The 21,802-nt window shown below is 39.8% G+C and overlaps 1 protein-coding gene across 9 annotated transcripts in view; it reads right to left on the reverse strand.

Annotated features, from left to right (window-relative positions):
- Positions 1–21,802, reverse strand: part of LOC109912391 (forkhead box protein P1-like) — a 477,834-nt gene that overhangs the window by 419,343 nt on the left and 36,689 nt on the right. For 8 of the 9 annotated variants that reach the window (XM_048606339.1, XM_048606346.1, XM_048606350.1 and 5 more), the window contains exon 2: positions 5,744–5,866. The exons of the other annotated variant lie outside the window; for it this stretch is intronic. The gene's annotated coding sequence lies outside the window, so the exon portion shown is untranslated. The remainder of the gene's footprint in view (positions 1–5,743; positions 5,867–21,802) is intronic. 9 annotated transcript variants of the gene reach the window in all.

Consider the following 21,802-nt stretch of genomic DNA (forward strand, 5'->3'; position numbering starts at 1 on the left):
GATTGCAGATGGCGGAAGTGTCGGAGGATGATGCGTTGGATCCGGAGGTTGGTGGGGTGGTACGTGAGGACGAGGGGGATTCTTTTTTGGTTCTTATTGCGGGGACGGGGTGTGAGGGATGAGTTGCGGGAAATGTGGGAGACGCGGTTGAGGGCGTTCTCGACCACTGACGGGGGGAAGTTACGGTCCTTGAAAAACGAGGACAACTGAGATGTACGGGAGTGGAATGCCTCATCCTGGGAGCAGATGCGGCAGAGGCGAAGGAATTGGGAATAGGAGATGGCATTTTTGCAGGAAGGTGGGTGGGAGGAGGTGTATTCTTGGTAGCTGTGGGAGTCGGTGGGCTTGAAATGGATATCGGTTTCTAGGTGGTTGCCCGAGATGGAGACAGAGAGGTCCAGGAAGGAGAGAGAGGTATTAGAGATGGTCCAGGTAAACTTAAGGTTGGGGTGGAAGGTGTTGGTGAAGTGGATGAACTGTTCGAGCTCCTCGTGGGAGCACGAGGTGGCGCCGATACAGTCATCAATGTAACGGAGGAAGAGGTGGGGTTTAGGGCCAGTGCAGGTACGGAAGAGGGATTGTTCCACGTAACCTACAAAGAGGCAGGCGTAGCTTGGGCCCATGCGAGTACCCATGGCCACCCCTTTTGTCTGTAGGAAGTGGGAGGAATTGAAAGAGAGGTTGTTGAGGGTGAGGACGAGTTCGGCTAAGCGGATGAGGGTGTCAGTGGAGGGGGACTGGTCGGGCCTGCGGGACATGAAGAAGTGGAGGGCCTTTAGGCCATCTGTATGGGGAATGCTGGTGTAGAGGGACTGGACGTCCATGGTAAAGATGAGGTGTTGGGGACCAGGGAATTGGAAGTTCTGGAGGAGGTGGAGGGCATGGGTGGTGTCACGGACATAGGTAGGGAGTTCCTGGACCAAGGGGGAGAAAATGGAGTCCAGATAGTTGGAGATAAGTTCGGTGGGGCAGGAGCAGGCGGAGACAATGGGTCGACCAGGGCATTCAGGTTTGTGGATTTTGGGAAGGAGATAGAAGCGGGCGGTGCAGGGTTGGGGAACGATGAGGTTGGAGGTCGTGGGTGGGAGGTCACCTGAGGTGATGAGGTTGTGGATGGTTTGGGAGATGATGGTTTGGTGCTCAGGGGTGGGGTCATGATCAAGGGGGCGGTTAGGAGGAGGTGTCGGAGCGTTGGCGCCTGGCCTCGGCGATGTAGAGGTCAGTGCGCCATACTACAACTGCGCCTCCCTTGTCCGTGGGTTTTATGGTGAGGTTGGGATTGGAGCGGAGGGCTGCACGTTCTGCAGGGGAGAGGTTGCAGTGGGTGAGAGGGGTGGAGAGGTTAAGGCGATTGATGTCACAACGGCAGTTGGAGATGAAGAGGTCGAGGGAGGGTAGGAGGCCTTGGGGTGGTGTCCAGGAGGAGGGGGTGTGTTGGAGGCAGGAGAAGGGGTCAGTAGAGGGAGTGCTAGGTTCACGGTTGAAGAAGTAAGCGTGGAGGCGGAGGCGGCGGAAAAACTGCTCTCTGTCCAAACGTGAGCGGTATTCGTTGATCTGTGGGTGGAGGGGGACAAAAGTGAGCCCTTTACTGAGGACTGACCGTTCGTCCTCAGTAAGGGGGAGGTCTGGGGGGATGGTGAAGACTCGGCAGGGCTGGGTGCTGCTGTCTCCTCTGGAGCTGCTGGCTGTGGAGGCGGTGGGCGGAGCGACAGACCCTGTTGAAGCTTCAAGATATTTTCTGGAATCAATGCATTTATCATACAACTATCAGACATGCCATTTTTGAGTGTAATGAAGTCACTGGTAGAAATTTTCAATTTGATTTCTTGGCTGGTAACTAGTAGGCTGAATATCCAAGCCTTAAGAAGAGGCACCAAATTTTCACTACTTGGTTTTAATTTGTAAAAATTGCTCAGCAACTTTGGTGACCACAAAGTCCAGCATCATTAGCCAAATTGCACATTCATTCTTAATCACTGTGAAATTAGACTTTTATTTTTAAAGAAATATTACTTCAAAGCAATACCTTCAAGCATAGAAAGTAATAGCAATTTCAAATAAAAATCTAATGAAATTTAATATATTAAAGCAGGATCATGAAATATTATCAGAACACCTTAAAGCTTTCAATATGACTACAAAACTACTAACTTACACTGACATGCAAACACAGAATCTGAGATTTACTGACATATGTATTCATTCTTCCCCAAGCACTGTACAGTTAAAAATCAAAGGGCCTGATTACAGCAGAATTAACAAATCAAATATGCAACAAAAACAGAAATTGCTGGAGAAACTCAACAGGTCTCGCATCAAAGAAAGTGTGGGGAGAAAGCCAATGTTAATCTATCAACTCCAGCGACCCTTCTTCAGAACACTCTGAAGAAGGGTCACTGGATTCTAAACATTAACTCTGCTTTCTCTCCACAGATGCTGCTAGATTTGCTGAGTTTCTCCAGCAATTTCTGTTTTTGTTTCAGATTTCCAGCACCTGCAGTTCTTTTGTTTGTTTAGATCAAATATACACATATGAGGAGAGTTTAATCTAAGCACAAACCCAATAACCTGCGCAGTTTTGAAGTCCCTGAACGTGAAAAAAAAGCAACAGCTTAAAATCTTCAAAAAGTGCAAAGGAACAGGACATAGCGTAAAGTTATTTAGATGTAAGAAAAAATTAGTTACTTCAACCCTAGGCAACCATTCAACCTGCAACAAAATGAACAAAATTAAATAAAACTTGTATTTTTATCACTTGTTTACATTCTCAAAAATAAGGTAAGTTTCCATCAACACTGAAAGGCTGTTTACACCATGGACTATTGCTATCCATTCACTTCATAAGCTGCACCAATAATTGGGTACACGATATCTGTCACTTCTTGAAGCAGCCAGCCTAAGAATACACTCAAGCAACTCACAAGTGACAGGTCAATTCAATCTACAGACAAATGAGACACTCCATCAACGTGATCACCTAAGGGAGGTAGCTGATTTACACCTGCTACTCGGCCACTATTATGACATCTTAATCAGTTCTTGAGGCGCAGAAATTAACAGTCATGTATTAGCACATGAATCAGTGAATAAAACAATGATTCTAGACTTGCTGACTTTGAAAGAAACAGATTTACCATAACATGATAAAACTTGCTAACTGTCTAATCCTACCTAAATATTAATGTTCTAACTTCTCTAACTGTAAATGCATAGGAACAGAGAAAAATAGATTAATAAATAATAGGAAGGAGCTTGAATAATCAGTAAAAATATTATCCAGCATTTACATGAAGTGGGGAGGAGAACAATGGGAGTTGATTCAGAATGCTGAAGGTTCACATTTTTAAAAAGTTATTGTTTTCATTATCAACCCTACTCTCTTGGTTTGTTAAAAGCAAAATACTGTGGGTGCTGGAAACCCAAAACAAACATATAAAATGCTGGTAAAACTCAGCAAGTCTGGCAGCATCTGTGGCAGCTTCTGAAGAACAGTCAGACTTGACTCAAAACAATATTTCTACTTCTCTGTCCACAGATGCTGTCAGACCCACAGTTTGCTATTTTGTCTTATTTGTCAACATTCAAAACCATCTAGAACCTTTTGACAATAGACTTTTCAGGGATAAAGAAGTTATGCACCAAATGAGTAACAAATTTACCCACTACCTTGAAGAAAAGATAAAGTAGGTATTTCCTCAGCTACCAGCAGCAATGCTTCAAATTGGCCAACAGACTGTCAGTGAGGATAATGAGCCTCCTGAAGACCTTTCTCTCACCAGAAGATTTTTTTTGCAGAACAATAAAAACTGTAAAAAGTTATCTCAAAGGATGTGCATAATGAATTTGACATTGTGTTCCATGATCAATTGACAATATATTCTTCTTAGAAGATCTGCTTATTTCAAGAAAAAAAGTTCAGGAAAGGTGGGGAGGGGAAAACATTTGTAAGACGTGGTTTCTTTTGATAACACCCTCAATACATTTCTAGTGTTTGAAATTTTTAAACTTAATTCATAATAATCTACCAACTCAACCACAAATATTTACTGTATAATCTCTCAATAATTTGAAATTATATTCTAAATAGAGTTGTCTTTTAATGTTGTTCATTTTAAAATTATTTAATATATTAATGATATGAATTGTTACTATGTTTTGACTTACAATTACATTGTGCCAAAAGTATTTAAATACACCAGAAAAATATATAAATACACCTGAAAATACAACCATTCTTTTGTACGATGACACATGTGGTAGATATAAACAATTATAATTTAAAATCCTGCTAGTTGAAACAAATTGTATTTCACCCTTCTCCTTAAAGCAATTAATACCTTTTTTAAAAATAATCAACTAGTTCTGTAAATATTTCTAGAGCATAAACTGCCTCTTGAGAAGGCATATTCAAGATGAAGAAGTGAAGAAAATACTGGAGGTTCAGAAAACTTTCAATATCTGAAGAGACTAAAATGACAACTTACGAAACTTAAAGAAGTTTTGGGAGTACTTTTCTATTCAAAATGCTTTAAGCATTCTTTTCTAAAAAACTATGTAGATAGAAAACTTTAAGTTACTTGACAGAAATATCACTCAAATATGTCACCTCAAAGAATTGCTACTTTGGGCCTTCTTTCTCCTTGATCATGGCAAGGCATTTATCATGTGGTAAAGCCACAAACATCCCAGAGCATGGCTGTGCTCAATGTTACAGGGGCTGTCATATTAGGTCAGCATGGGACATAAAACAAAAGAAATCTTGGGAAGTCCTCTATAATCTTCAAGAATGAAGCAATATCTTAGGGTTAGGTGCTTCTGATTTGGCTGGGATGACAGAAGGATTTCCAAAACGGCAAGCCTCTGAAGTTGCAAACAAAATTTTTTTTATTTGTTTCTGACTCTCTTGTCCTTTTACTTCTCTAAAGATCATGATTCCTACGTATACATGGATGCTTAAACCCGTCTAGTATTTCATCTCAAATCAATTTCATTTGTGAGAGTTGAAACATTATTTGACTTTTCATGATAATACAGCCAACCTAATCCTAAAACAAAACACTCCAAAAGCTGGGGGGTTAAACATTGGAAATACTCAGCAGGTCAGGTAGCTTTGGTCATTAACTTGAAAATCTCCATGGATGCTTTCTGACCTGCTAAGTATTTGCAGCATTTTTTGCTTTTTATTTCAACCTAAGCCTGTTCTCACTTGTTATCTAGGCCTCTGTCCTTGCAGTAGGATCACCAGGTAGCATTCAAAAGCTGAGTCCTTAGCTCGTATTTTCCTGATTGCTGTATGAGTGCTGAGGCAACCTTATCCTTCACCAAATAGGTGCTGACTCTCTCACAGAATTAAAATTCCATGTAACCCTCCAGAACCTTAATTAGTTGTCTAATATAAGTTCTATACAAGAATGGGAAGAACTTGCACATCACTACTTGGCCCATCAAGCCAAGCCACACATTCAAATGATTTCAAATCTAACTAAATCTTTGTAAGGGTTCACTTAATCATATCTAGTTAGGAGTAACAATTGTACAACTTGGAATAGCAAATCTGCAGTATTAGTAGTTAGGTAATGGAAACCATGGGCTTACACAACCACTTATCTGTAACTATGAGAAACCTAAACATTTTAATAGCAATTTATAGATTATTTTTACTTCTAGGAAATTGAAGCACTTTCCACTTCATCCACCTTCTCCCTTTTCCCTACTCACATACGCACAGGTTATAATAGTTTACCTTTTTGCCCCTCTACAGATGACAAATTTCAATTCCATACATTCAAAATTTTGGATCCAATCCTCCTGATGATAATGTCACCATTGTAAGTGACTCTGACGGTGGAAGTGCTCAATGAGGACACTGAAACAAAACAAAATCACAAGTTATCGATAAGACTTTAAATGGGAAATATCTTGAAAAACCACAATTTCCTCCTGATAAATGTAACTCACAAAAATAAAAAGTCTGAGGTGGGGAAAGTACCTAAAACAGATCAGAACAAATAAAAAATTATCATTTTCTTGGAACATATGAAACATTTTTTCTTTCTGACATCAAACTAAAACTTAAAATGCAAATAAACAAGATGTGTGGGTGCCAAAAACTACTATTATTCCTTTCATTTCCAAAATGTCATTCTACTCATCATTTATACATGAATTTAAACTTTAGGTTTGGACATCTATTCCAGACAGATGAGTGACAATGCAAGAGAAAAGGCATTTTATTCAGATCTCTCATGTCGACCATACTATAAATAACTACAGCAACTGTCTGTAATCTGGAATTGCACATCATTCTGCTGGATGATTGTACGTCCCTGATGATGTAGCTCACTGAAAATTAATCCTTTGTGTATTCTCTTGTCTGAATGCGGTAAACATGAACTATTTATCTGTCTCCTCTAACTGACAATAAAGCTGGTTAATATGTAAGCAGGTATGTTCCACAAGTTTCTCTTACAAAAACTTAAACAGCGTCCAAAATTATTGTGTGAATGTTTTAAATGAAACAGCCAGGCAGCCTGATGATTTTAGTGCTGCCACTTCTATTTTATTATTATTCTATTATTATCTGTAACTCCCTGATGGATTTTTAAAGTGTTACCACTATGTTTCTTTCCTTTCCAAATGCTGCTAAATTTACAGACTGTATTCACTACATTCTGTCTTCTTATCCACAGTTCTTTGTTCCTCAAACAGCAGCTATTTATCTTGTTTATTCTACTTATCAAAATCACCCCCTTAGAGCAGAAGTGGGGACAGCAGCTTTGCTGGATGGTAGATGAAAGTGAGAATATCAAGACTACATGTCTAAGAAAACATGGCAATTTTTTCATAGTGATTTGCTGCACGTTTAAACAACTGTGAAGATAAGGTAGCACCAGCTGCAAATGATGTACATATTTTACCATTGTTTGTTATTAAAAACAGTTCAACTATTCATGACTTTAAATTTGCTTTGTCTGTTCCCCTGCTGTGCATGGGGATCCTGCTGGTAGGGCCAGACTATGAAAACAAGCCTCAAATGACCAAATGTAATGGCAACTTTCAAAGTAGGAACCAAACCAGACACAACAAACCACAGAACAGCCAACCTAAGTTGTCATAATTTATGTGAGTGGAATTCAACTGTAACACCATTTACTGAAAGCTAACTTTCCACCAGTAGTATATTCCTACCAGAACATTTGGTTTTGAAAATCTTTGATAAGATGCTAGTGATAGCTTATCTACTTCTGTTTGAATCCAGCCAAATTGCCCCACACATTTTATGATTACTTGTGCACAACAGTTAAAGGTACCGCACAAGATCTCTGAATTAATTAAAATTCCCACAAAGCTGATCCAAGCTTAAAGATTCCTAAATGACTTTAGCTCACATACACTTAATTTATAAAAGGGCTTCTTCAGTTTAAAAAGTCACACTGATGGAAACTGAATGTAACTTCTCAGTCTTTATAATAGTTTTCTATTCCTAATTAGAATAAAGATGAGTAGATTCACATTACTGCCAGTCAGTGAGCAAAAGTAACATCAGAATTTTAATTAGACCTCTTAAACCAGCTTAATTTAAATCCATTCGTTTATGTGCTCTTTGCAAACTGATGCCTATTCACTAAGTTTCACACCGATTAAAGACAGCAGATTTTTAATCAAATTAAACTGTATTTTCAAAATAGGAAACTAGCCTAAACTATTGTCTTGATTTTGACCTAACCTGCCTGATGGGAAATAGGCTAGATCAGGTCACACAGCCATGTTGCACTCCATTTGAGTTTACTCTCCTGTTGAAACAATGACATATAAAACAGAGCATGGCGTATAGTGGGTCACATGCTCAAAATTATTCCATTCACGCCATAGTTTTGTTGAAAATTGGAGGCTAATGCATCAATTGGGAATGGTCACTTGTTTTCTACAAGTCCTGGAAAGCAAAAAAAACCATGCAAATGAATCCACTATTGGATGGTTGAACAACTTTAAACTGACACGGGAGAAATAATGCTTTTGTTGTAAGTGAAAAGGTGACTATCACATTCAAGCATTTGTTCCAACTTCCCATGCAGTTTACAAGTTAACCTTACTTTTCCTGAAAAACAAGGCTGCTTAGTGACTAGAAATCATAATTTTATGCAGACTGTTGGGCTAAGGGTGCTTCTTTCTTTAGAACTAAAGTTAAGCTGAGAAGTTCTAAAAGGAGACTTGCGAATGGAGCTCATGTCTAGATGCCAAGAGAGCTGGGGAACTGGGAGAATAATGTTGAAAGTAAAAATATTTATTGTGCATACAGAGCTCTAACTCAAATCAGGCCAGACAGGACTAACTAATTTTTTTGTATGAAATAAGAGATTTTGTAAGATGTAAAATTATTTGAAGTAATAATAATACCTTATTTAACTATGTGCACATTTTCAATATGCCTGTCAGTAAATCATTAATAAATGTTTGGTTATGCACAGATTATCATAATCTCCAAACAAAAATAACCTTTTGTTTACATGAGCATTATTTGCAAGACCAAACTCTAAACAATGGTGAAATCAAGGCAGCATTATGATCCACAACATGAACAGTAAACAAAATATTGAACTTGTGCTAATATTCAGGGAGATAAATCAAAATATGCAGTGCACTTATTCAATTTCTATGTTTACTTTTAAATCATCTTGATTATTGCAAGTTCAGAAAGACAACGGGACATAGCAGATCGTAAAGACTACTAGCTAATCCCATGACTGTGAAGTATCAGATTCCACAATGTCTCTTATACGCTGTATCAATTAGTTTCTCCAGGTACTTACCCAACATTTTCAAATTTGATGATACCATCACACCATCACCTCCCACTGCTTCCCTCTGCAATCCATTCGATATATCGAATAAAGCAGTTAAACAAAACTATTTCAACCTTTTAACATAGAATTGACATTAAGCATATTAACAATTATTCTGTCTATAGCCATTAGGATACTTGAATACTTCAATAAAATTAGCCCGTGCCATCTTTGCTTCAGTATTTTCAGCTTTCCTTCATAAGTCAGATACCTAATTCCAATTACCAATTGAGTTATCCTTCACTGCACTTTCTTCAATGTCAGAATACCTCTCTCAAAATGAAATGACCAGAGTCATCCACAGTTATTTCAGCTGAGGTCAAATCTGCATTCTCTACAAACACAGAATCATTCTTTGCAGTTGTACAATTTTCCGCTGACTATACAGCCTGGGATTTTACTTCCTTTCTCTTCAGTACTAATACATGCCATGTACTGTTGATTCAGAAATCTGTTTGGACCCCCAAATCCCTCTCCTGTTCTGAAACCTGTAATATAATACAGCTGTTCCACACTCTCAGTTTTACATTTCTCTGCGTATATATATCGACCGCTTGTCCATCAATCTGTCAAGGTCCTTTTGTATGTCAATTCACTGATGCCTGCTGCTTGCAGTCTCTTTCAGTTTGGCATCATAATAACTATGAATGATAGGGGCAGCCAAAGTTCCTCACTTGGCGGTGGTGGGGATGAAACATTCCTATTTTCTGAAGAAATCACAATATTTCCACAGCGTGGAAATAAACCACACACTTCACTCCTAAAATGGAAGTTGGAGAGCTGCAAAGTCCAAGCAAATTAGTGAAACCACTGAATTCCCTACAGCACATGTATAAATGAAACCTGAAAACTGATTTATAAAACTTGTGGCAATTGATATTATTATGTACTGATATTCATTTTTTGGAATGTAAATTATTTGGTGTTTCCGAGAGCATCATTATGCTTTCTGTATTTTGAATTAGCACTTCACCACTGTCTCAGCTCCTTCCAATAGATTTTTTATACTGACTAATCACCACAGACTGCTTTCTACTTTGGATGCAAGTTTTTTTTACAATGGAAAAGTAGAGATATTCATTCAATGGGGCAATCAATAAAGACTGAAAAGGATGATTTTATTTCCAAAAATATTTTCAATTTAAAATGCTAAGAAAATATAATGTGTATGATTATCTATCAGTATGTGAAATACATAGCTTGGGAAAAAAAGACCAGTTTATTTTAAATCTAATTTTTATTGAATACCCTAATGTCACAATCATCCATGCAGAAACACCATGCAACAAAGCAATGACTTTGCCATTATGAAGACAATAGTAATTTTTATATTGGTTTTGGAAGGGTTGCATATGTCAGTAGTTCCAATGCATGTGTTTTACTCAGATAATGGGAAAGTCAACAGGAACTTTCTGGAAATCTTCATCACCACTATTAATAATTGCACTGGCAATATAATCTTTAGTCATTCAGACTGAAAAGGTCCCAGGTTCAATCTCCAGATTGCTGCAACTGCTGCACTCATCCAGAACAAGGAGTATGCTTGGTGATACAATGTTCTAATGGCTTTGGCTAGGACGGAGAGAAAAAAAACTGCCAGGGTTCAAGTCCAAACCTTCAGCCAATATCTTTTTCCTAAATTACGTACTTGTATGATGTTTCTTTGACAAAAAATTAGACTCAACTTTGATGCTCTTTGTAGCCAAACAGCCCACAAATCATTACATCTGTTTATCAGGAATACCAAAAGCCAGCTGTTGACTGTGGATTAGTGTCTTCAGGAGGGAAACCAAAATATTTTATGTATGAAATATTAAATTATTGAAACATATAGACAAGAAATATTTTACCTATATTATTAAATATAACATATTTATTCACTGAACCTCCAAGTACAGTGCGATACACAAAAAGTGGCACAAATATTGCAGAGGACAAGGCATTTGGTACAATATTGGCAACTAGAAGCAAAGCACTGCCAAAGTGTCAAATCATCAGCATAACACAATTAAGTTTGATAAAGCATATAAGTTAGCCCATGCCTTGTAGGTGTTACTGAAATAATCTATGTATATCCTTACCAAAACAATCGCATAACGAAAGGAATATGGCAGGCTTTACTTCAAGGTCAAGACTGAGTCCTCCTAGCATATTAATTGTCCTACGTCATGCTTACGTTTGTTGTCTCTCCCCATACTCCCATATCTGTTGCAGACCTGATCTTTGAATAGGGTTAACACAACTATCTGAAACTTGAATCTGTTAACATGTCATGAAGCTGATGGCTCAACAAATACAGCGTTAGTTCCATTTAGCCAGGATAGAAGGGTATTTGAACGGTCTAGTTTTAAAATAGTCTTGTGGTCATAAGACTAAAACAAGGATAAGAACAAGAATTGATCATTCAACATAGCAGACACAACCCTACCATTTAAAAAAAATATAATCTACTCTATCATGAGTTTGACTTGACATTAAATACATTTCCTTGAGACTATTCAATATAGCTGCCACTCTGTAGGGAGAAATATGTTACCAATTGTTTATTTTTCATTGATCTGAGGTCATAGGCAACACTCAAAAAGGCTTCTTTATTACCTATCTCTACCTGTATCACAAGAGTATTCACAGCATTCTCACTTGATACATGTCAATTTTATCCAGCTAATCTCAATTTACTCAATCACATTTCAAGTGATGGGACACAAGGTCATACATTACTAACTTGTTGAGATTTTGCTCTTTCAACAGAATTGAAACAGGCCACTGTGATTGATCCTCTTGCTAACTCACTGGAAATGGAAACCATTCCCTCCCTCGTTGATGCACTCTTAAGAGAACGGCAATCAATTAATTCCTCTGGGAATTAAGTCACAAAGTTAAACTGACTTTCACACAACAGCTAGAATAAAAATCTATTATATCCTCTTCACCACATGTAACTGATTTTTACGAAATATTCCAGTACTTGTCGTGGTGATGTTTAGGAGATTAACATGCAGTATCTAATTCAGAAAATTCCTGGATTAGTAGGTCTTAAGAACATAAGAACAAGGAGTTGGAACAGATCATATATCGTTTCAACTAGATCTACCATTCAATATAATCATGGTGATTTTGGAGTTGAACTCCACTTTTCCCACCTGTTCCCATATTGCTTAATTTCCTTAAAAACCAAAAATCTATCTGTCTCAGCCTTAATGGTATTCAATGATGGCACATCTAGAATTCTTTGATGCAGAGAATTCCAAAGATTCATAAGTGTTTAGGTGAACAAGTGTCTCCTCATCTCAGCCCTTAACCCTGAAACTGTGTCTCCTAGTTCTGGATTCCCCAGCCAGGGTAAACGATCTCTCATGGTCCATCCCATCAAGGCCCTTCACAATCTTGAATGTATCAAAATGATTACCTCACATTCTTCTAAAGAGAATAGGGAAATAATTTGCTCATTTTCTCATTGTAGGAAGGCCTCTCATTCCAAGGATTAATACAGTGAATTTTTGCAGTACACTACTGCCTCCAGTGCAAGTATTTCCCTCCTTCAATATGGAGACTAACACTGCCTACAGTATTCTATATGTGGTCCGACCTAAGCCCCTGCAATAAGACCAACATGCTATTTTGTGCTCTGAAATGCATAAGAACCTCATCACTTGCAGGTTCCTCTCCAGGCCAGATCCTGACCTAACTCGGAACTGTATGGCCGTTTGTTCATCATCACTGGGCCAAAATCCTGGATCTCCCTTCATAAAAGTACTATAAGTGTACCTACACTACATGTGCATAGCAGTTCAAGAACAAGGCTCATCACCACCATCTATGAGCAATTAGGAATAGGCAACAAATGCTGGCCTAGCCAGTGAAGCTCACACCTTGTGAACTCTTTCCCTACTTTCTTGAATAGCAGTGCTACATTTGCTAACTTCCCATCACCTGCAACCATTACAGAATCTACAGAATTTTGGAAAATCTCTTTTAGAGCCTAGGACAAAGCCTTTCAGGTCCTATAAGTTTGTTGGATTTTTGTTTCCTGAGTTTCCCCAGTACTTTTGCTCTGCTGATATTAATTACCTTCGTTTTCCCAGATCTATTAAAGCTTAAGTGAACTTGTATTTGCAGTAGTCTAGACAGCCTAATCTGCTTCACATTAGACTATGCACCAGCATCATGCAAAGAAGCTCAATCACATCCATTTAAGCTGCCTTCAGAAGGCTCTGGACATCAAATGGAAGGACAAAATAGCAGACATCAAGGTGCTTAAAACACCACACCATACTGAAATAACCACAATCAAGTTGGGCTAGTCATGTAGCCAGAATGCCTGACACTCATGGGTTGCACTCTCTTGGCAATCAAAGTAGACAGTATAAGAAAACCACTGAAACTGACCTGGAGTAATGACAGAAGCTCACCCAGATTGATACACCTGGCACAAACAAATAAAAAACAGTACGGTCATCTTCAAAACCAAGCAATGAGCAAGGGCACAGAAAAATTGAAACAAGAGGAAATCCTAAATCAGTGACTCATCCGAACATCAGTCAACTGTGGTACCCAGGCCTACTACCAACAAAATCTCTGAACATCAGTCTTAGCTGTTTTCAATGGAACCTTTCCAAGCACCCAGATGATGATTATGATCGTCTTTGTCTTGAAGGAGAAACAAGAGGCTCCTGAACGAACCTAAATCTTCTAAAAACAAGTGGACAAATAAATTCACAAGAATAATCAAAGCATTTTCTTTCTAACAGAAATCAGAAAAATGTCCTGCCTCTGTACTTTAGTGCAAAAACATGGGAAGGCAGACCCATTCTCTATGTATTTGTTCAAAATATTAATTTCACATCATCTTTTGGGAACTACAAAGTGACTATTAATGTCCTATGGTAGTGAGTAAAATCTATGTGGCTAGCCATCCCCTGGTATGTTTAGCAAACACAAGATTATTTCCAGCAACGAGAATGGGAAGGAACAGCACAAAGACAGGAGGCCAATTTAGGACATTGAATAAAGAATAATGAATAAGTAGTTTAGCTTTAGGCTTGGCTTTAACAGTTTCAATAGTCATTAACAAAGCACTAGAAAGATAATAAAAATTCTTGTTTACTGATGTTTTCACAGGTAGAATAAGTGATTTTAATTGCTAGACTTTTAATCCAGAAACCCAGCTAATGTTCTGGGGACCCAGGTTCGAATCCCACCACGGCAGATGGTGCAATTTGAATTCAATAATTAAAATGAAGTCTGGAATTAAGAATCTATTGATCACCATGAAATCATTGCCAATTGTCAGAAAAACCCATTTGGTTCACTAATGTCCTTCAGGGAAGGAAATCTGCACCCTCACCTGGTCTGGCCTACGTGTGACTCCAGACCCACAGCAATGTAGTTGACTCTCAATTGCCCTGTGAAATGGCCTAGCAAGCCACTCAGTTGGATCAATCGCTACAAAGTCTCAAAGAAACGAAACCGGACGGATCACCTGGTATCAATCCAGGCATCGGAAAAGACAACGACAGAAACAGCCCTGTCGATCCTGCAAAGTCGTCCTCACTAACATCTGGGGGTTAGTGCCAAAATTGGGACAGCTGTCTCACCGACTAGTCAAGCAACAGACATAGTCATACTCACAGAATCATAGCTTGCAGACAATGTCCCTGACATCACTATCACCATCCCTGGATATGTCCTGTCTCACCAACAGGACAGACCCAGCAGAAGTGTGGTATACAGTCAGGGCGGCGTTGCTCTAGGAGTCCTCAACACTGACTCCGGACCCCATGAAGTCTCATGGCTTCAGGTTAAACATGGGCAAGGAAACCTCCTGCTGATCACCACATGCTGTCCTCCCTCAGCTGATGGATCGGTCCTCCTCCGTGTTGAACAACACTTAGAGAAAGCACCGAGGGTGGCAAAGGCACAAAATGTACTCTGGGTGGGGGATTTCAATGTCCACCACCAAGAGTGGTTCGGCAGTAGTACTACTGATCGAGCTGGTTGGGTCCTAAAGGACATAGCTGCTAGAGTGGGTCTGTGGCAGGTGATGAGGCAACCAACAAGAGGGAAAAACATACTTGACATCATCCTTACCAATCTGCCAGCTGCAGTTGCATCTGTCCATGACAGTATTGGTAAGAGAAACCATTGAACAGTCCTTGTGAAGTCCTTCGCCTTCACATTGAGAATAACCTCCACTGTATTGTGTGGCACCGTCACCGTGCTAAATGGGACAGACTTCGTACAGATCTAGCAACTCAAGACTGGGCATCCATGAGGCGCTGTGTGCCATCAACAGCAGCAGAATTGTACTTCAGCACAATCTGTAAACTCATGGCCCAGCATAACCCCCACTCAACCATTATCATCAAACCAGGGGATCAACCCTGGTTCAATGGAGAGTGTAGGAGGGCATGCCAGTATCAGCGCCAGGCATACCTGAAGATGAGGCATCAACCTGGTGAAGTCACCAAACAAGACTACTTGCACGCCAAACAGCATAACCAGCAAGTGACAGACAGAGCTAAGCGAGCCCACAACCAACAGATCAGATCGAAGCTCTGCAGTCATGCCGCATCCAGTCGTGAATGGTGGTGGACAATTAATCAACTCACTGGAGGAAGAGGCTCCACAAATATCCCCATCTTCAATGATGGAAGAGCCCAGCACATCAGTGCAAAAGATAAGGCTGAAGCATTCACAGCAATCTTCAGCCAGAAGTGCCGAGTCGATGATCCATCTCGTCATCCTCCAGTGGTCCCCAGCATTACAGATACCAGTCTTCAGCCAATTAGATTCACTCCATGTGATATCAAAGAACAGTTGGCAACACTGGATACTGCAAAGGCTGTGGGCCCTGACAACATTCTGGCAATAGTACCGAAGGCTTGTGCTCCAGACCTTGCCGCTCCCCTAGCCAAGCTGTTCCAGTACAGTTACAACACTGGTATCTACCTGACAATGTGGAAGATTGCCCAAGTATGTCCTGTACACAAAAGCAGGACAAATCCAACCCGGCCAATTACCACCTCATCAGCCTTCTCTCAATCATCAGTAACATGATGGAAGGTGTCATCAACAGTGCTATCAAGCAGCACCTGCTCAGCAATAACCTGCTCAGTGACACCCAGTTTGGGTTTCGCCAGGGCCACTCAGCTGCTGACCACATTACAGCCTTGGTTCAAACATGGACAAAAGAGCTCAATTCCAGAGGCAGGTGACAGTGACAGCCCTTAATATCAAGGCTGCATTCAACCGAGCGTGGCATCAAGGAGCCCGAACAAAACTGGAATCAATGGGTATCAGGGGGCAAATTCTCCAGTGGTCGGAGTCATACCTGACACAAAGGAAGATGGTCATGGTTGTTAGAGGTCAATCATCTCAGCTCCAGGATATCTGTGCAGGAGTTCCTCAGGGTAGTGTCCTCAGCCCAACCATCTTTAGCTGCTTCATCAACGACCTTCCCTCTATCATAAGGTCAGAAGTGGGGATGTTCACCAATGATTGCACAACGTTCAGCACCATTCATGACTCCCCAGATACTGAAGCAATCTGTGTTCAAATGCAACAAGATTTGGACAATATCCAGGCTTGGGCTGACAAGTGGCAAGTGACATTCATGTCACACAAATGCCAGGCTATGACCATCACCAATAAGAGTCAATTTAACCACCACCCCTTGACATTTAATGGTGTTACCATCACTGAATCTATCACTATCAACGTCCTGGGAGTTATCATTGACCAGAAACTCAACTGGACTCACCACATAAAACTGTGGCTTACAAGAGCAGGTCACGAGCGAGGAATACTGCAGCGAGTAACTCACCTCCTGACTCCTCAAAGCCTGTCCACCATCTACAAGGCACAAGTCAGGAGTGTGATGACTTGGAAGCAGGGAAGGAATACTCCCCACTTGCCTGGATGAGAGCAACCCCAACAACACTCAAGAAGCTTGACACCATCCAGGAGAAAGCAGCCCACTTGATTGGCACTACATCCACAAGCATTTACTCCCTCCACCACCGACGCTCAGTAGCAGCTGTGTGTACTATCTACAAGATGCACTGCAGAAATTCACCAAAGATCCTGAGACAGCACCTTCCAAACCCATGACCACTTCCATCTAGAAGGACAAGGGCAGCAGATATATGGGAACACCACCACCTCCAAGTTTCTCTCCAAGTCACTCACCATTCTGACTTGGAAATATATCGCCGTTCCTTCAGTGTCGCTGGGTCAAAGTCACGGAATTCTCTCCCTAACGGTATTGTCAGTCAATCCACAGCAGGTGGACTGCAGCGGTTCAAGAAAGCAGTTCACCACCACCTTCTCAATGACAACTAGGGATGGGCAAGAAATGCCAGCAACACCCACATCCCACAGATGAATAAATTAGAAAATCACATTATATCATCTTTACTTGGCATATTTTCTTTAAAAAATAGCAGCTAATATTCCTTCTTTCGTTTTACCATCACTGAAAATGCTGAATCTTATTGTGACACTGTTCTGCAAGAAACATCAGCTCTCCCAATTCCTTGACCGAGTAACGATACTTTATGATTGAGCTTTGACCAAGTATTCATAGATTATTTAACTGTGAAAGGTAACAAAAGCAGGCTAGTAAGCCTAAGTTAGCTTTCTTCATCAAGCATATATGTATTTTCCAGCACAGTGCTCTGAAGGTGAAACTCTAAATTCTCCCTATATTGGCGAAAGTTCCAAAGCCCAATTGTGGCAGCAAAACTATTGTTCTGGTTAAAGGCTGAGAATGTTATCTAATTTACTCCATAATGAACTTGCTGTAAAAATAAGTTATTTGCTATTCTCTACACTTCCATACTTTAGACAATAGCACAATAGATACCAGGCAGGCAACCTACTCCCATGTGTGTGTGTTGATACACAAGTGGACTTGAGTGTTGTCATTAGGTTTAATTAGTATGTTGGTAACAATATGCTACATGAAAAGTTACACTTATGCCAATACAATTTGGCATACGCTATCTTATTCCCATTACTAGTGGCAACTCTGTAAGTACCATCTTGGTGTCATTTAGTTTAAAATGCATGCAATAGATATAGAAAGAACAATTGTTGAAGCAGTTTTTGCAGGACGGGTGAATTTGGTACAAAAATTAACACATAGCATTACACTTTAGTGATATCCCAATGAGACACCTCACAATTGTGTCCTTTTTTCACACCCTTCATTTTAATGTTATCCTGTAGAGGTTACTTCCACATTCAGAACCACAATATAAAGAAGAACTGCATATATTTGGTAAAATATCAAAACCATATATAAAATATATACACACAGTTCTTTGAATACACTGTTTGTAGCCTGTAAAAATACAAGCCTGACCTAGACTACGTGACCATTATTTCTATTCATGTAAAAGGTGAATTTTTCAGGGGAGAAAAGATCATCTCATTTTGTTGTTTTATTAAGGACAAGTCTATTGTTCTAAATAGACAAACTGATGTCTAAATCTACAATTTAGTAAGACTTTGATAAATTTAATCTTATAGTTCAATTTACTCACAATTTAGTATCAAAACAAGTTAAATATAAAAAAAAATTTTCATGCCCCTTTCCAGCAAGTCGAACTATTGATCTACATAGCCACAATGAGGAAAAAAATCTGGCACACCGTACTCCTGCACAGTTGAGCAAGTCCTAAATGATATTTTATGTAACATATGCATTCAAACAATGTAAATATTATCCTGTCTAGTTCAGAACATTTTGACTGATTGCAGGTTTTTAATAATGTTACTGTCATTTGAAAAATCTCAATGCTTTAAGATAAAATATTTAAATTCTAGAATGCCTGCCAATTAGAGAAAGAAATTACATGAAAACAATTTGAAGATTTTCATTTAATCCAACACAATCCAGAAACACACAAGTAAATGCTCTGATAAAGGGCAGAAAAGGTCATGAGGTCAAAGTGAGTATTAACAGGTCATTGTGCAACCAGCTTGAGAACGTTCACGGCTGGTCATGGCTAAATGGACACTTGATTGACTAAATCTGCTCACATCCCCCAGATAACAATCATTTCAGTAATTAAGAATTAAAACCACCTCATTCTACAATTGTTACAAATGAAACATACTATTCAAAGAACCACTATAGTATTTTTATTATAAGGTATAATTGAAAATGATTTAATTTTATCCAAATTAATTCCCATGCAAATATCTTGCAACATTTAACTGGCACAATTGCTGCTTTACTGCATCAAAACTGAGTAAAAGTGACATAATAAAAATTGGCACAGTGAAAAATAACTATGCTCTTAAAACATTTGCCGTTTTCACAATATGTAAAATAATGAAAGGATTTTTCATTTACTTCACTTGAATTCTGTAGGAATAAGGATTTTGTTTTATAGATTATCAAAAATACAGCAATAACATTCAAAGTCTTTATCACTTTTGTCAAGGTCTCTTTCGATTTGCTGGTACAATGTTCAGTAGTGGTATATTTCACATATGACTTGATGAACAACACTACATTCAATTTGAAATGATTGCACCTATTTACAGGTGGTGTCTTTTGGAATCAGCAAAATTAATTCTGGCACCACTACGGGCTTTTAAAAATTTGTGCTGCTCAGGAGCAGCGACTTTTTCCTCTTAATTGTGATTAGAGGAGCTTGAGAAACCTTTCAATAAATAGTGAATGCTACTTTAGTTTCAGAGTTTTAGTAGAAATGATGTTAAAGTCTTTTCTTGTAATAAATCATTTTAAGTTAAATCTTAATCCAGGAACTGGAATAATGATTTAATAAAACTCTGCAGGAGAGCAGTGCAAATCTTTAACACTGGGTGTGCTCAGAAAGAATTCTTGGGAGGAGGGATTGAAGCAGGCAATAAGGTGAATGGGGGGTGCTGTAGGGTTTGATAGCAAAGACTGTTCAGGTGGAAAAAATGCTCCCTCTCCTGCCTCAGTTCAGGTTTTACTTTTATAAAATTGAGTTTAGATGCGGACACAGGAGCCACTTATAAATCCGAATGTCTGGCCTACTCATTTGAGGCCCCTAAGTGACATATACCGCATCATGGATTATGATTTGGAATTCAAACAAAACATTAGATGTTATGCCACACGCTAATCTTAACTTAATGCAGTTGTGTTTTAAATAATAATGAAAATTAAAACAAAGCCTACCAAAATATTCTAATCTTGTAGCCTGGAATTACTGAATGAAATGATCTAAAAAAGAAGTCTTCCCATTTTAGAACGAAAGCCAGGCCCATAAATCAATATGACCAAGAATTGATAGACTAAAACTACATGGTATCAACTGAATGTGAAATAGATATCTTTTAAAAGACAACTATCACGGGTAAAAATGCTCTCAGAACATCGAGTTAAACCAAATATCTTGAACAACTGATGTGAGACTAGCATCCGATGTACCAAGAACATACTTCCAGCTTAGACTGACATATTCTTTTGGTTGAGGTGACACTAAGTAACTAAGCAAGCTACTGCAAAGTAGATTAGCATCACCTAGCAGAAATGCACCTTCTGCATGTTGCTCAGGGATGACTGGTATGTTTGGTAGCTGTGGAAAGGAAAACAAAGCAGTAATTAAGTACCTTAAATCAGCCATTTATATCACTGGAATCTGACAAGTGTCTACTAATGTGGATTATCTATTACAATTTCTCATAGCATTACAGTAGCAAAATGGTTTAGGTTGATGGGCTGAACCTTATGATATTTTGGCAAAGTGTCATTTGCATTCAGTTTCACCAAGGGTTTCTCTCTGCGAGGTCTATCAGCCCAAACCCACCTCATTAACTACCAACCACCCACCTATGATGCCCCTCCTGACCGATGCTAGCTCAATTCTCCCAACTGATGTAGCCGGGTGTTCTCACCGCCGCCAGGATCTCCCAGGATCCCTGGTACCAGCATCATCTTTAAAATGCTGTTTTCCACCCAGCCCAGTACTGTGAGTCTGTCCTGCACAGGTTCAGACACGTCAGATAAGGGAAAATAGGTGCTCTTCTTTATGGACAGGGACCTGAAGGTCCTGGTAGACAGGGTGGTATACAGAAGGAACATCCTCCTTCCACAAACTGATAGAGAAAGCCATAACACCAGACCCTGCCAGCCCAATCAAAGGTTAGTGTCCAAGTCAAAGCAGTACTTGTAGGGACACTTTATGGTGTAGGAGTCAGTTAATGAGCTTCTTCGCTCTGCAGGGTAGGTCACTGCCCACAAAGACTCTTGCTCTAGTACTTTCAATATTGCATGCAACATCTTCTCTCATCCACTCTGTCCCACCCTAACCCCAACCCTACTGATCCTGCATGGCCGCTGCATCTCCTACTCATTCACCCGGGATATGTCACTACTTGCCTTCATCTGCACCAGCACCAGTGCTACACACTGGTATTCAATCCCTCCCTTTCTCTCAGTGCAGGAGAAAATGGCCCAAAACAGGGCAGAAAGAGCCAAAACAGGTGGTGGCATGCCTGAAATGCAGCTCATAATCCACTATGACGAGAGGATCCAAATCCTGACTGCCGCGGGTATCTGACTGACCATTACCAAACTCTTGGAGTGATAGTGGAGGTTGCTCTTGACTTATTATACAAGGATCCTCTGACTGACATGACTGAGGACTTCACCCCTTGGACGTTGAGCCACTTGCTTGAGCACATGCAGGTGTATAACTGAGTGAGCACTGACAGAGCAACCAAGCAGCCCTGATGCAGCCTGGTCCATTCTGGGTATCTGTTCCTGTGAACAAATTGCCCTTGCATCAACATCCCAATGCTAGGTGCTGGCATGCTCTAAAGTGCAGCATTAGAATGTAGAAGCATGCTGTTCATTGACCACAGATGTGCCATGAGGGCATGGTGAGACATATCAGATACCAGCATCTATGGACATGGGATGTATTTGCCTGCTGCCGATGGAGCATGCCATG

Source organism: Rhincodon typus, chromosome 16, assembly GCF_021869965.1.
Source record: "Rhincodon typus isolate 14 chromosome 16, sRhiTyp1.1, whole genome shotgun sequence".
In the NCBI taxonomy this organism is placed as follows: Eukaryota; Metazoa; Chordata; class Chondrichthyes; order Orectolobiformes; family Rhincodontidae; genus Rhincodon; species Rhincodon typus.